The sequence below is a fragment of the Equus caballus genome, chromosome 17, assembly GCF_041296265.1.
Source record: "Equus caballus isolate H_3958 breed thoroughbred chromosome 17, TB-T2T, whole genome shotgun sequence".
NCBI lineage: Eukaryota > Metazoa > Chordata > Mammalia > Perissodactyla > Equidae > Equus > Equus caballus.
The window spans coordinates 91,204,898-91,218,678 of record NC_091700.1 but is presented as its reverse complement, the minus strand read 5'-3'; the positions used below and the strand labels follow the sequence as shown (position 1 = coordinate 91,218,678).

General features: G+C 37.9%; 1 protein-coding gene and 1 long non-coding RNA gene across 3 annotated transcripts in view; one reads left to right on the top strand and one right to left on the bottom strand.

Moving 5' to 3' along the window:
• The window catches only part of LOC102147434 (uncharacterized), a 44,594-nt gene extending 36,344 nt beyond the window's left edge, over positions 1-8,250 (bottom strand). The window contains exon 1 of the long non-coding RNA XR_288668.4: positions 8,126-8,250. This is a non-coding gene — a long non-coding RNA (uncharacterized lncRNA). The remainder of the gene's footprint in view (positions 1-8,125) is intronic.
• The window catches only part of FGF14 (fibroblast growth factor 14), a 594,044-nt gene that overhangs the window by 262,737 nt on the left and 317,526 nt on the right, over positions 1-13,781 (top strand). The gene's annotated exons all lie outside the window — the stretch shown is intronic.

Below are 13,781 nucleotides of genomic sequence, written 5' to 3'. Positions count from 1 at the left end.
TCTTGCAATAAGTAAATGACAAAATATTTGTCTTTAGACCTGTGTGTGCTGCTAATTGAATTTGCAGATGAAAGTCAATCAAAATAATTTTATGCCATAGAATGTCAGCTCCTGATCTAAAGAGATGTTAGTAAGGGTATTGCTAAATATCTGAGCTTTTCTGTAGAATTATGAGCTACTTTTATTTATTTATTTATTTTTTGAGGAAGATTAGCCCAGAGCTAACTACTGCCAATCCTCCTCTTTTTGCTGAGGAAGACTGGCCCTGAGCTAACATCCATGCCCATCTTCCTCAGCTGTATATGTGGGACGCCTACCACAGCATGGCTTTTGCCAAGCGGTGTCATGTCCGCATCTGGGATCCGAACTGGCGAACCCTGGGCTGCCAAGAAGTGAAACGTGCAAACTTAACTGCTGCAGCACCAGGCCGGCCCCGAGCTACTTTTATAAGATTGCAAGAACTCTGTCTTATAGTGCATTGTGTCCCAGGTCTCTAGAATACTGGACTTGAACTTTAAGACCTCAGTGAGAGGACCATAAGCAAATTGCTCAAGCTTGATAAATCTGCACTCTCATCTGTATGTGAGGAATATGTTATACTTACTCTGCAGGGTTATTATGAGGATCGGAAATGAAAGTGTGAAGGGCAGAAACCGTAAAGGGCTGCACAGGTTTTAAAATAAAATAGTTTAGCAAATTAATTTATCATTATTATTATTATTTTTATTAAGGATATTATTAAAATAACTCAGAATCATTGCTATTTAATCATGTCATCCCCCAAGCTACTTTGAGCAACTTTTTTATTTATTCTAAGTACTTAGAGCAGAGTAGACTTTCAGTAAATGTTGATTGAATGAACAAATAAATGAACAAATGAAGTTTGTTTCAAAACATAGACTATTTCTAAAGAAAATTTTAGTTCTTGCATGACCATGAGATAATAAAATGCAAAGTTGGTGAGAGTAAGGTCAGGCTGTGATTATCTACCTAACAATGGGGAGGAGAACTCAATTTCCCCTGTGCCAGGCATCTTACATACATGTCTCATTTAATCCCTGGAATAACCTAGAAAGTAGGAAATTATCATCCCCAAATTAGAGAGGTACAAGGAGAGGTTCAGAGAGATTGAATATCTTTTCCGAGGGAACAGTGTTAGAAAATGACAATATTCTAATCTTTAAGATCATACTACTTTTGCTATACCAGTTCATTCTAGTTAAAAGAATTTGTTGTTGTTACATGCCGTCAAGGTGGTTCCAACTCTTGGTGACCCTGTGAACGAGTGATGTCTCCAATATCTTCTCCTCAACAGCCCTGCTCAGCTCCTGTAGACTCACGCCTGGGGCCTCCTTTATGGAGGCAATCCATCTCATATTTGATCTTCCTCTTTTCCTGCTGCCTTCTACGTTTTTTGGCATTATTGTCTTTTTCAAAGCACCCTGCCATCTCCTGATGTGCCCCAAGTAGGACAGCCTTAGTTTTATCATTTTTGCCTCCAGCGATCGTTCAGGCTTAATTTGTTCTAGGACCCACCTGTTCGTTTTTCTGGCAGTCCAGTGTATACATAGAGCTCTCTTCCAACATCGTATTTCAAATGAATCTGTTTTTTCCTCTCAGCCTTCTTCACTGTCCAGCTTTTGCACCGTACATAGTAATTGGGAATATGAGGGTGTGGATAATCCTGAACTTAGTCTCTAATGATGCTGCCTACTCTTGATGATCTTTCCTAATTCACTGCGGTCCTTCCAAGTCTCAGTTTTCTTTTGTTTTTTTAAAGATTGGCACCTGAGCTAACAAATGTTGCCAATCTTCTTTTTTTTTTCCTGCTTTTTCTCCCCAAATCCCCCCAGTACATAGTTGTATATTTTAGTTGTGGGTCCTTCTAGTTGTGGCATGTAGGACGCCGCCTCAGTGTGGCCTGATGAGCGGTGCCATGTCCGCGCCCAGGATGCGAACTGGCGAAACCCTGGGCCACCAAAGTGGAGTGTGCAAACTTAACCACTTGGCCATGGGGCCAGCCCCTCAGCCTTCTCTTGATTTCTTGGCTGCAGTCTCCTTTTAAATTGATAACTGAACCAAGGTAAACAAAATCTTTAACAATTTCACTGTCTTTGTTGTCCATGTTAAGGTGGTGTAGTTCTTCTGCAGTCATGACCTTTGTCTTCTTATTGGTCCAGTGCAGTCCTGCTTTGGCACTTCCTGCTTTCACTTCTATCAGAAGTCATTTCAAGTCATTACTGCTCTCTGCCAGTAAGATGGTGACATCCGCATATCATGGATTGTTGATATTTCTTCCGTCAGTTTTCACTCCTCCTTCATCTGAGTCTAGCCCAGTTTGTTGTATGATATGTTCTGCGTACAGACTAAACAGGGAGCTAAAATGCACTCTTGTTTGACACTTTTGCCTATATGAAACCGTTCTGTCTCCATATTCTATCCTGACTGTGGCTCCTATCCACAGTACAGATTACGCATCAGGACAATCAAGCTCTGAGGCACACCCATTTCTGTGGGAGCAGCCCACAGCTTTTCATGATCCATGCCGTCATTGCACGATCTAAAATCACTTATATTTTATTTGAACATTATTTTTACATAAATGTGAATATAAATTTCTAAAATATGCTGTCTTCTTTCTGAACTGACTATATTCATTTAGAGGAGGTCAATAAAAATACTCAGCCATTTTGGGAAAGAAAAGAAAAACTATTTAATATCAGTATCTTGACAAAGTATTAACACACTTGAAAAACACTAAAGTCTTTACAATTGAATAAAACACATTTATTTCAAAATTATTAGCATATTTTATATATATATGGGATTTCAAATATACTGTATTTACAGCAGTAACTATATGTGTGAACAACACCTAGAATTCTTTATGCTTTCCAAGCATAAATATTGGAAACAATCCTACCTCTGCTTTGGTTCAGTTTATAACCACAATCTGGGAGAAACATGTTAGTCTTTGTTTAGTATCAAACAATACCCATTTGACGGGGCTGGCCCCGTGGCCGAGTGGTTAAGTTCGCGCGCTGCACTGCAGGCGGCCCAGTGTTTCGTCGGTTCGAATCCTGGGCGCGGACATGGCACTGCTCGTCAGACCACGCTGAGGCAGCGTCCCGCATGCCACAACTAGAGGAACCCACAACGAAGAATACACAACTATGTACCGGGGGGCTTTGGGGAGAAAAAGGAAAAAATTAAAAAACAAAAAAAACAAAAAAAAACAAAACAATACCCATTTGTTTGACACTAAACTGGATGGAAGAGGGGTAGGAACTGATTGCCCATATAGAAGTTGAAAGCAGAAACTAAAATGCTGTTAATAGACTAAAGCAGGAAGACAGTCACTGTGGTACAATGAAGAATTTCTGCTAGAAAGTATGGAGTTATAATAACGTATTCAGTGGTTAAAAGCTATAAAGGCACAAGAAAGCAAAAATACCAGGAGAAAGAATTTTGTTGGAGAAATAATCAGATATGTAATAAAAAATTTTCAAAGAATTCTGCTGCCGTATTTTAAACTTCTTTGCCAAATTTAAGACAGTGCTTCTCAAATGATGTTACTGAAGTTTCTGAATTGGTTGTGTGGCTTGAAATCAAGCAAAAGGTCTACTCTGGAGGATTTGCCTCCTCCCTTCTCCCGTGACATTTGTTTGAGCCTGAAACACCAAATAAAGATCCTCTATTTGCATACAGATGATGTAGGGGCTTTCTCACAAATAGTCCAGCTTTACTCAATCCAAAGCATTTTAGAACACACCATGATAAATTTGTATTTTAATGCAGAATGGATAAGGTTAGAATTAACTTTGAATTAGATGAAAAATATCCTCATTATACCATAGGAGGAATCTAAAATGATCAAAAATGAAGAATTTATATGTCATACATTATATTCTAATATATTATAATCCCACCAAAGAGGTTATAAATAATCCCGAGGATGAGAATTATGGAAGCATCCTAAGATTGTATTCAAGTTTGTACTACAGCTAAATACTTTTCTGTTTAATACATTGTGATTTCAAGAGTTTTGGTACATATATGTAGAGAAGAGCTTTTGGTAAGGCCATCCTGGCTAATACAATTAGTTAGCCGTTGAACACTCCTTCCTGGTTTGGAGTTCATTTAAATCCCTCCCTTCCCTTTTGAAGGATTCTTTCTTTCACTCCGTTTCTCCCAAATCCATGCTGGTCACCCTTTTTACTTTCTCTACCAAAATCTTTGGTGACCAAACTCATCTCATTCTGTTCATTCATTCTTTCTTCTTAACACATAAAGCACTATGCATTTGGGGCTTAGTGATAGATTTCTTCATTCTGGTTTCATTTGAACTCGTGGTTATTTTTATGTTCCAAACTGGCTGACTGTAAGCTTCTGGAGGTTTTTGTTTGTTTGTTTCATTTTAATTATTTTTTGTTGGGCTTATGAAATCCTTTATACATGGTACAGTCTTGGTATATAGTAATCACTCAAAATTTGCTATTATTATTATTATTCACCACAAGTAAGAGTATATTTTACACTTAACTGCCCAAAGCTCTGTGCTAAGTTTTGAGGATATCAAAGGGCGTGAGACATTTCCTGCTTTGATGGACTTAAATCTAGCAGAAGAGAGAGAATGGGAGCCTCAAACCCAGCTCCACCAATGGACGTGTATGTTCAGTTTCACATGGGCATTCACAACGTACATGGTGAGATATGGTAATAGCTTTGGGATGTAGAGAAAGTAGTGATTGCCGAAGAGTAAGAAGATCATGAAAAGCCTGATTGAAAAGTGGGGACTTGATGGGGAACGTGAAGCAAGAGTAGGTAGGACTTAGAAGAAAAAATACTGGGAGACAGAAGCCTGTCTGTAAGAGGATTCTGTAAACCAAGGTCTGATTTGCAGATTCTTCAAGGCCTTCTGTGCCAGGGTAAAATTTTTAAAATTTTTCTTAAGACAAATGGGAACGTTTGTCAGTTTGTAAGGAGAATAGCAGGTAATGCTATTTCAGGAAAGGTAAATTATTATTTTACTGTTGGAAGAAGTGGGGTGAGAATAGGGAGGAAAAAATAAATCTGTTGCAACAATCCAAACCCGGGTGAAGAGGAACTGAGCTGGCCGTGAAGTGAGGAAGATGGAAGCAAGGACGGAACTCTTTCCTGGAAGACCGTGGTGACTGTGGAATATAAAGGAAGGCTCATAGTGACAAATCTCCATGGCAGACATCGAGGAATCAATGACTGCCTAGGGCAGGTGTTGGTAAACTTGTTCTGTACATGCCAGAGGGTATTTTTGGCTTTGAGGGCCATATGGGTCCGTTGGAACTCCTCAACTCTGCTTTTGGAGCATGAAAGCAGCAATAGACATCTAAAGGGGAGACATGGGTGTGTTCCAGTGAGACATTCTTTACAAACACAAGCACTGGTCATATTGGGCTGTGGTCTGTGGTTTGCAGCCCCTGGAGACATCACAAGTGCTTTCCTCACTATAATGTAGCTGTGCATTGTTTTTCTAGTGGTTGGGTTTATTATAACTAGATTAATGAGGAAATTTCCATGGGACTAATTACCACAGATGTGTTCAGGAAGACCAACCTCCGATGGCAAACACCATGCACAACTTTATGTGAACATAGTTTTTCACCAAAAACTCCCCATCAAATGTCACTTCTTATAGCAAATATCATTACTTTGAGGCTCTAAGACAAGAGTGTTCTGGAGCCATTAAACAATTAATATTAGTAAGAAATGCCTTTGCCTTTCTTAGTAAAAGGACTTAAGAGGAAACTTCAATTTTAGGATGGCAGAATACAGCCATTGAAAACTGAACTTAAAAGATTATGGATTCTGTATGTAAATATTTATCTTTCTATTATGTGAATTGATAATGCAATGTCTTGCATTTTCCAAAGAATATTTATCAAATATTATTTTCTTGCTTTAAAAATTTACAAAAATCAAGTGATTTTAACTTTAATTATAATCGAGTTCGAATCAAAGCTGCTTGAGGTTACAGTGGTTAATCTTCTAAAAAATCTGGTATTTTTTGAGAATATGATGAAAGACCTTCTCTCCAGGAAAATGTGTGCACATGCATGAATACACATAACTTTACATATATATCTCCATATGTACATACATATGTACAGTTTCATGAGATTCATGACCATCCATGGAGTCCAGCTGAAAAGCCTCTGTTTTAAATTTTTTCCTGTTAGTGATCTACAGGATGTCAGACTGAGAGATCTTTGACATATATATGTGAAACAATATTGTGTTAAGTTGAAAAACATTATTGTATTATGTGTTCTGGGTCAGATAAATAGTTTTTAAAGCCAACAAGGAGCTTTTCTTTAAAACCCTCTGGTCCCATCTGCTTCTTGGTAAACCAGAAAGATTATAGGAAAAGTTAAATCATCCCTCTAAAAATGGAAAAACGCCACATCTGTGAACAAGGGCTATTCAGTTAAAGGTACAATTATGCATGTATGCACCTATACATAAACTTACACACACACACACACACACATACTCACCTATGCATTTTCAACTGTATATACGTCCAGTTTTAAACATACACCTGAAATGGTGGAGGGGTCTAAGACATAGAAGCTGTGATCAGGGGCTAATAATCCTTACAGAGAGTTGAAGCACTGGGTATTCTACAGAGAGTCTTCGCGTGGTTCAGAGAGATCCAATCTGATCCCAGATTTGACTTTTTGAACACAATTCTCTTCTTAGTAAATATTCCCAATCCAGCAAATATTTCTAATTCTTTGCTTGTTTGGTCAATATCTGCTCCCACATAGTTCTGTGCTTTACAGATACAGTGTTAGGAATACAAATTTTTGTAAGACACAGTTTTCTGGGACAAACCGCTGAGAAGTAAACAGATAACAACTAAAATAGGAGACTAACCACATCTCCTGTTGTAATAAGTAGGAAAATTTGGGTGGCTCACAAGAAGAAAATTACATGTGTAACGCAAAGTTTGTTGTGTGGAAAGAAAATAAGGAAAACTGCACTGACCTTCCCCAAAATTGATGCAATAGATAAAATGAAAAAAAAATCAATCTAGAGAACAATAATAATTCTGATCATTTTCAAAGATGAAAAACGTAACACAAACTATGTAATTCATATTTAATGAATTCATTTTAAGGAATATTTAATGAATTACTATTTAGTGTAATTCAATTTAATGTTATTTAGTCTAAATAACTTATAAATGTTCTGAAGAAATGCTATAAAAATATATTAGTATAATTCATTAAAGTCATGGAGAATATTTTATATAGACTGAATTCCCAAATGATGTTAAATGTCTTTTTGATAACTATACAAAGTAGCTCTATCTTTAGGGCTAAGGAAGGCAAAAATCCCTCCCCTTGCCCCAGCATGCCTATGATACAGTTAAACCATAAGACTGTCTGCTGAGTATGTCCTGTAATTTCTGCTGTGCGTGTGCCTTTACTCATGCGGGTCCACCCTCCTGGAATGCCATCCTTTTCTTCTTCTACTTCTGAAATCATACCCTCTCTTTAAAGTGAGTCTAAATGCCAGCTACTTCATTAAGACATCATTGCTCCTCCCTCTTGCACCCACTACACACACACACACGTGAACAGTTACATCTGTCTTTATGCCTTAAATCACCAGTGCTTGGAAGTGGCTAGGGCACAGTACATGCTCAATAAGGAAAGTACTTTCTTATCTTCATTTTCTTCTTCTCTGCCTCAGAGGCCAGGTGCCTTGTTTTCCTCATCTTTGAATACTCTGTAGTGCTCAAAATGTGTATTGAATTAAATTTTACTTACTCTTAAAAATGTAACTGTCAAGATGCAATAGGGTGAATCACACCAAAGAGACTTGGCAACTTTCCAGCTATCTTTCCCTAGACTTCAAGCCTGCTTCTTCAGTATGTTTTTATCAGTTCTGACCCGAGTTTTAAATATTGTTCCATTCATTTAAATTTCATACAACTTTTCAACAGTACTGTGGAACCAGATTTCAAAGTGGTCAGCAGCTAGGACAGTTTGTCAAAGTTCTGTACCCACCTCTTTTGCAGATTAATTTTTATGAAAGTTGTTCTTAAACTGTCTCTATTTATAATACAACCAGTACTCACCAAACTGAAGCTCCAAAGTGATGTGTTAGAAGGCACGCTAGAGCCTAATCAAGAGAGAAAATCAACAGGATATTAAGGTGTGTTGCTTATATTCTGGAACAGTCCATGCCATAGATACGTTTCTCAAAATGGTTCTAGAACTATTCAGATTATCCTCTGTACAGGCGTGAGCCACCAGATCTATTTTCCTCGCTCACGACTAACATTTACTTTAATGAAATGTGATTTTAGTATAAATAAAGATGAAATGAGTATACCATTAACTATTTTATTTATTAACCAAAAGCCATAATGTTCTCAATGAAAGCCCTATGTTCTCAAGAAAGCACGTAAGCATATTTTCGCTGAAACCAGCCCTGTTGGAAATATGTGAAGCTACTATTTATAAACCCAAATAGAAATGTTTGCATACAACTACCTCCCTTGTGATCATGTTCTTTAGGGGTAAAGCTTTTTCAGTTATTAAGAGTAATTTAATGTTAGATCTTTTGTATCCTTAGCAGTACATGCAAATCTTTTGTGTATCTTGGCATCAATCACGCTGCACTACATTGGTTTACTGAACATAAAAATAGAGTTTTGAATGTTTTTATGTAAAGTAAGTTACATTTCTCTAGAAATTTTTTTTTTTGAAGCTGAATCATTTTTTTAACTGCTTCTCAGCACTAATTGTGTGATCCAATGTAAAACCTGCTGATCTGTTTGAATGTAAAATGCTGTAGGTAAAGACCCTGTAATCGATATATTTACTACAGTCTGGAATCCATCACCATCTTTGATGAGTGTTTATTGAATATGCAAAATATTGATTATAATATGTGGCAATATATCTTGGCACTTGATTATTAATAGATGATCACGTTGATCATTTAAAATTAAATTCATTCTGTGTTTAATCTAATATCTCATGATATTCTTACTAACTCATTCATCTGGTTGAGTGCCCTGAAATGCTCTGAAAATTGAGTTTACAAAAGGACAGGCAGTTCTCATTTAATTTTTTACATTTAAAAAAGCTGCTGGCTTTGGATCACTGAATATATTGCAAGAACAATGTGTCAGCCAAACGCTGTTGGAAAACCAAAACAAATGAAACAGTCTTCATGTCCCAATTAGCTATCTTTAACACTGTAATATTTCATGCTTTTAGAAATGTACTCTCCAATAATACAGAAAAACTCTCCATCAAAGATAGTGATTATCAGTGATAAAAATGCCTGGAGGTGTCTTGGAATTTCTAGCAATTAGGGATTCATAAACATTTATAATCAAACTAGATTCTTTTCACTATCTTGTCAAATATTGGAGGCATGAAAATGGAATAAAATGGGTCAGTGGTTCCTCATGAAAAAAATTTAATTGCTCCAATAGAGGTCAACCATGGTCAATTAAATGATCAGGGGAAAATACATAATTAATCCTCTAGACCTACTTAATACTGGCAGCAATTTTCTTCTTCTCTATTGGAAAAAGAAAAAAAAAAAGACTCTGAAACTATGGAAAAATATTTCCTTTTTAAAATGTGGAATTCTAACAGTTCGAACATAATACACTGCCTTCAGGACACAATCATTAGTTTACTGGCATTAAGAAATGAGTCAACTAGCCTCATTTTTCTAAGTTCCATAGCAAATGTCCTCTCAATCAAAACAGTATGGCCACAGTTCGGTGGAGCAGTACCTCCTTACATGAGAAAATTGGCATTGTTCTTGCATCACTTGTATCTTGCTACACACCCTGGATTTGGGTTTTGGACACAGTCCTTGCCGTAACCTAATTTGGATTCTGGAAACGTGTTTTACTGTTGATTTAATCCCTAAATATGCCTTCGCATTTGTGAATAGGGCACTGAGGTGGGGCTTGTGATTTCAGGGACAAAAAAGAGCCCTCATGCTAGTGGCTGCTGAAATTTCACCCTTCCTCTTAAGGCTTTTCATTTTGCTAGAAGGCAAACTCCTTTGGGAAAAAGAACTCCTAAATTACCAATCCCTTCAAGCCAGGGATAAACGAATAAATGCCACTCATTGTGTGACCTTGGGCAAGTTACTTCAGTTTTCTACCTTCTGTAGTTTCTCTATCTGTAAAATGTAATAATGATAGAATTTACTCTTATTGTGAGTTATAATTATGGAGATACTGTGTGGATTAAATGAGCAAACGGCTTAGCTCAGCTTCTGGCAGCTACTGCGTGTGTAGTAGGTATTGGTTGCTATTACTTTCATTCTTTTTGAAACTTCTTTGCAACTTCAGTGCAAGCCCAGAGCTTAGATCATAGTAAAATGTTGTTATTAGAGAGTGGACAGTGATAATGATGGTGATGACCGATTTAGGCAAAGAATGGAACCAGAAGGATCCTTAGTCCTTGGACATAATGAGGATAAATGCATTGTTTTAGTTTGACTTTGGTCATCCTTGCTTGATGACTTTTTATTGGGGGAGGGAGAGTGGTCAATGGGGAGAGGGACATCACAAGATGGCAAACAATAAAAAAAAAGAGTGGTCACTAAAAAGAACCCTGAAGTAGGGGGTTGGAGAAATGAGACTGAACATCAGCCTCTGTCACTAACTTAGTGGACAGCAAGTGTAAGTGAACCTGGATCCCGATAATGCAGAAGGACCTTTGTGGAGCGAATAATACTTGATTCTGAGATGGTTGGTGACTTCTGCATTATCTTATGTCTGACAATGGGAGAAAGAGTCCATGGCAGGGCAGGTAAGGACCTGAAATTCTGCCTATGCAGGTAAAGGACCTCTAGCACAGTCTTTCTCCAACTTAAAGTGTGTATAGGCCACATAGAGACCTTGTTAAAATGCAGATTCTCATTGAGCAGGTCTGGGTGGGGGTCGATAATTTGCATTTCTAGCAAGTTCCCAAGTGATGCTGATGCTGTCTGTGTAAGGACCACAGTTTGAGTAGCCATGCCTAAAAACACGCATCATTTGTTAACAGAAGCAAATCAAGTCTGGAAGGGAATAGAAACATGATGTTAATCATAAACTGATGCTTTTTGAACTGTTAGACAAAAAGAGCAGGGACTTAGTTCATAACAAACAAAATCTTGTTAATGTCCTCACAGAGTATGAGAGTACTATCATCTTGGTCTCAGGAAGATAGTCAATATACTTAGGAGTCCATCATAAGGTAAATCTTTTCCTTCTACTCTGTAAGGCTTGTGATCTAAAACTACGTGAAGTATTTGCATTATCCCACGAGAAAGCTGATGTTTCTTCGCTTCTAGAACTTTCATTTCCTTCCAGAACAGAGATATTTTTAGCACCTCTTAAGCTGTGTGCCTGTGATTTACCACTGGTATTCGCTCTCTTCCTTGGTTGCCTTACAGAGAGTTTAATCTGGATCTTTACTTATTCCTCCTGTCATCTCCTCTTGTTTTTTCTCTCTCTCCTCAGCAAATTTGATCAGACTTTTAAGGATGGCAAATAGACCTTCAATGTCAGCTTTGAAAAATGGACTTTTTGGAGAAATAGTATTTTGCCAGGCAGATTTCACAGTGATTCCCTTGTGATTTTGTGGTTCCTTTCTCCTGGCAGTGCACTAGAACGAGCACTTGAAGACTTGGGAGCTGGCTCTTGTCCCCAGTCCCTGTGGACACTGCGAGGAGAAGGGTTGCTCTCTCTGAAATTCTCTGGAGGCAGTGTCCTGGGAAGAATAGTAGATGAGGATGGGGAAGTGGGAGGAGATCTGGATATGAGTTACTTCTCTGCTACTATATGATTCTCTGAGCATCAGTTATCCCATCTGCAAAATGGGTAATACCTGTTTTATTTATATAGAAAGTTAGAAGGATAACATGAAACTGTATGGAAAATTTCTCATTAGTATGTGTACAAATTGCTTATTACTAGTCGTATTTGAGTTGCATGGGAGTCACTCACTGGCTTGTCTGAATTATTTTGATATTCAGTGGCGGAGCAGGGTTCCATGTGATCTTGATTAATCATCAAGGTTGATCAAGTCAATCGTAGAACACTGGTCTCTGCCCCTCAGGGCTTTCCCTGAGGAGGAGGCTGGGCACTAGCTTCTAAGCCCCTGCTTTGCTGCTTACGACAGATAAGCACAAAGCTTTCCCACTTTCAGTATCAAGCTGACAATAGTTCTCAACAAAGAGCGTTTCCATTTTTCTGACTCCCATCACCATTTCTTGTTGAAATCCCTCAAGTATTTTGTCAGGCATCAACTCAGCAGCCATCCAGAATGGTAAGGAACTCACTTCTAACCCTGTTAAATATCTTAGTAGTTTTTGGAAAGAAAATGCCTTTCACTGCCATTTCCTCTAACATTTTCTTGTCACTACTACTGGTTTAGAGTTCCTGTAATGTGGTTTAACTGGGAGCATTTAGGAAATAACTGACGCTTATGTTATCATTTGTGCAAAATGAGTCACTCATGCCCAGTTTATTAGATCGGTTTTCAGTAGAGTTGTCTTTTGTCTCTTGAAAGGATGCTCAGTAAAATAAGTATTTGGCGACTTACTTCTGTTGGAGGTTGTCTTTCACAAAGGAATCACTGGTAGAATCTCGATTTACTACTCTCAGGGATGTATGCTGTACAACTGGTTCTTATTCTTCTATGAATCGCTGTACTCTCTGGAAATGCACTTTGCTTTAGGGAAAACACAAAGTGTGTTTGAGATAAAGAATGGGTGCACTCTATTTCCTTTTAGAAACCAACTGTACTGTAATTCTTAGGTTTGGCAGACAATTTAAAAAAGGCTTAAGTAGTGAATGTTAGGATCATGTAAATCTGGTGTATGGTTAATTGGAGAAGACCCTTAGCTGAGAACCTGCGGTGGGAGAAGGAAAACTGCCCGACTCCTTGGCCAAACCTCGAGGTGGCCCCTCGAGAGCCTTGTTCCTCGGTGTTGTATTCTTGTCTTTTTCTAGAGGTCCTCTTTCCAGCAGATTTATATTCAGTAGCCTACAGTTCTCTCCCTACTTCTACCAAAACTGAGAAAAAAGAGGTTTTTGTCCTTTACATCTTAACGCAGATTCAAGTCAACCTGTTTCCTCTTCTCGGGGTGTTTATATTTTAAAGTCTAAAGTTCAATTTGGTGTAAAAAGCTGTGCCCCTTCTTGAGTAATTTTAGGCATCTGGCCCCCCCAGGAGGTCACCTGGATGTCAAGGTAGGCTTTTCTGTCATGAAAGCACACTAATTGATGTCCTCTGACAGGTCAGCCCAAAATGACAGCTGAAGGGTACTCTCTGAGTGTGCAGACCTCAGGATTCAGCTCATACCCTGGGTCTGACCTCCTCTAGTCTTAGTCATCTTTAATTACAGCAACATTTTTAACATCTCCTACTTTCTGAATAAATTCTTGCTTGCTTCATGGCTCTGTATCGAAATCTAATCAAGCTAATTATCATGCACAGTGTATTTATATAAATATTTCAATAGAATGGAACAAGAGTAAATTATTAATTACTGTAAATGGAACATATTTATGAACTGTCACATACTGCCTTAGCATAAAAACATAAAAGTTATATGTAAATTGTTGAAAAAATCCACATGTTATTCTGCAGCATTTACTCAGAAAAAAATAATGATAGATTCTTTGTTTGTAAGAAACAAATCTTAGAAGATTACCCAGGTGTTACAACTGGGTATATCAGCCACGTTATCATTCTAAGTGCCAA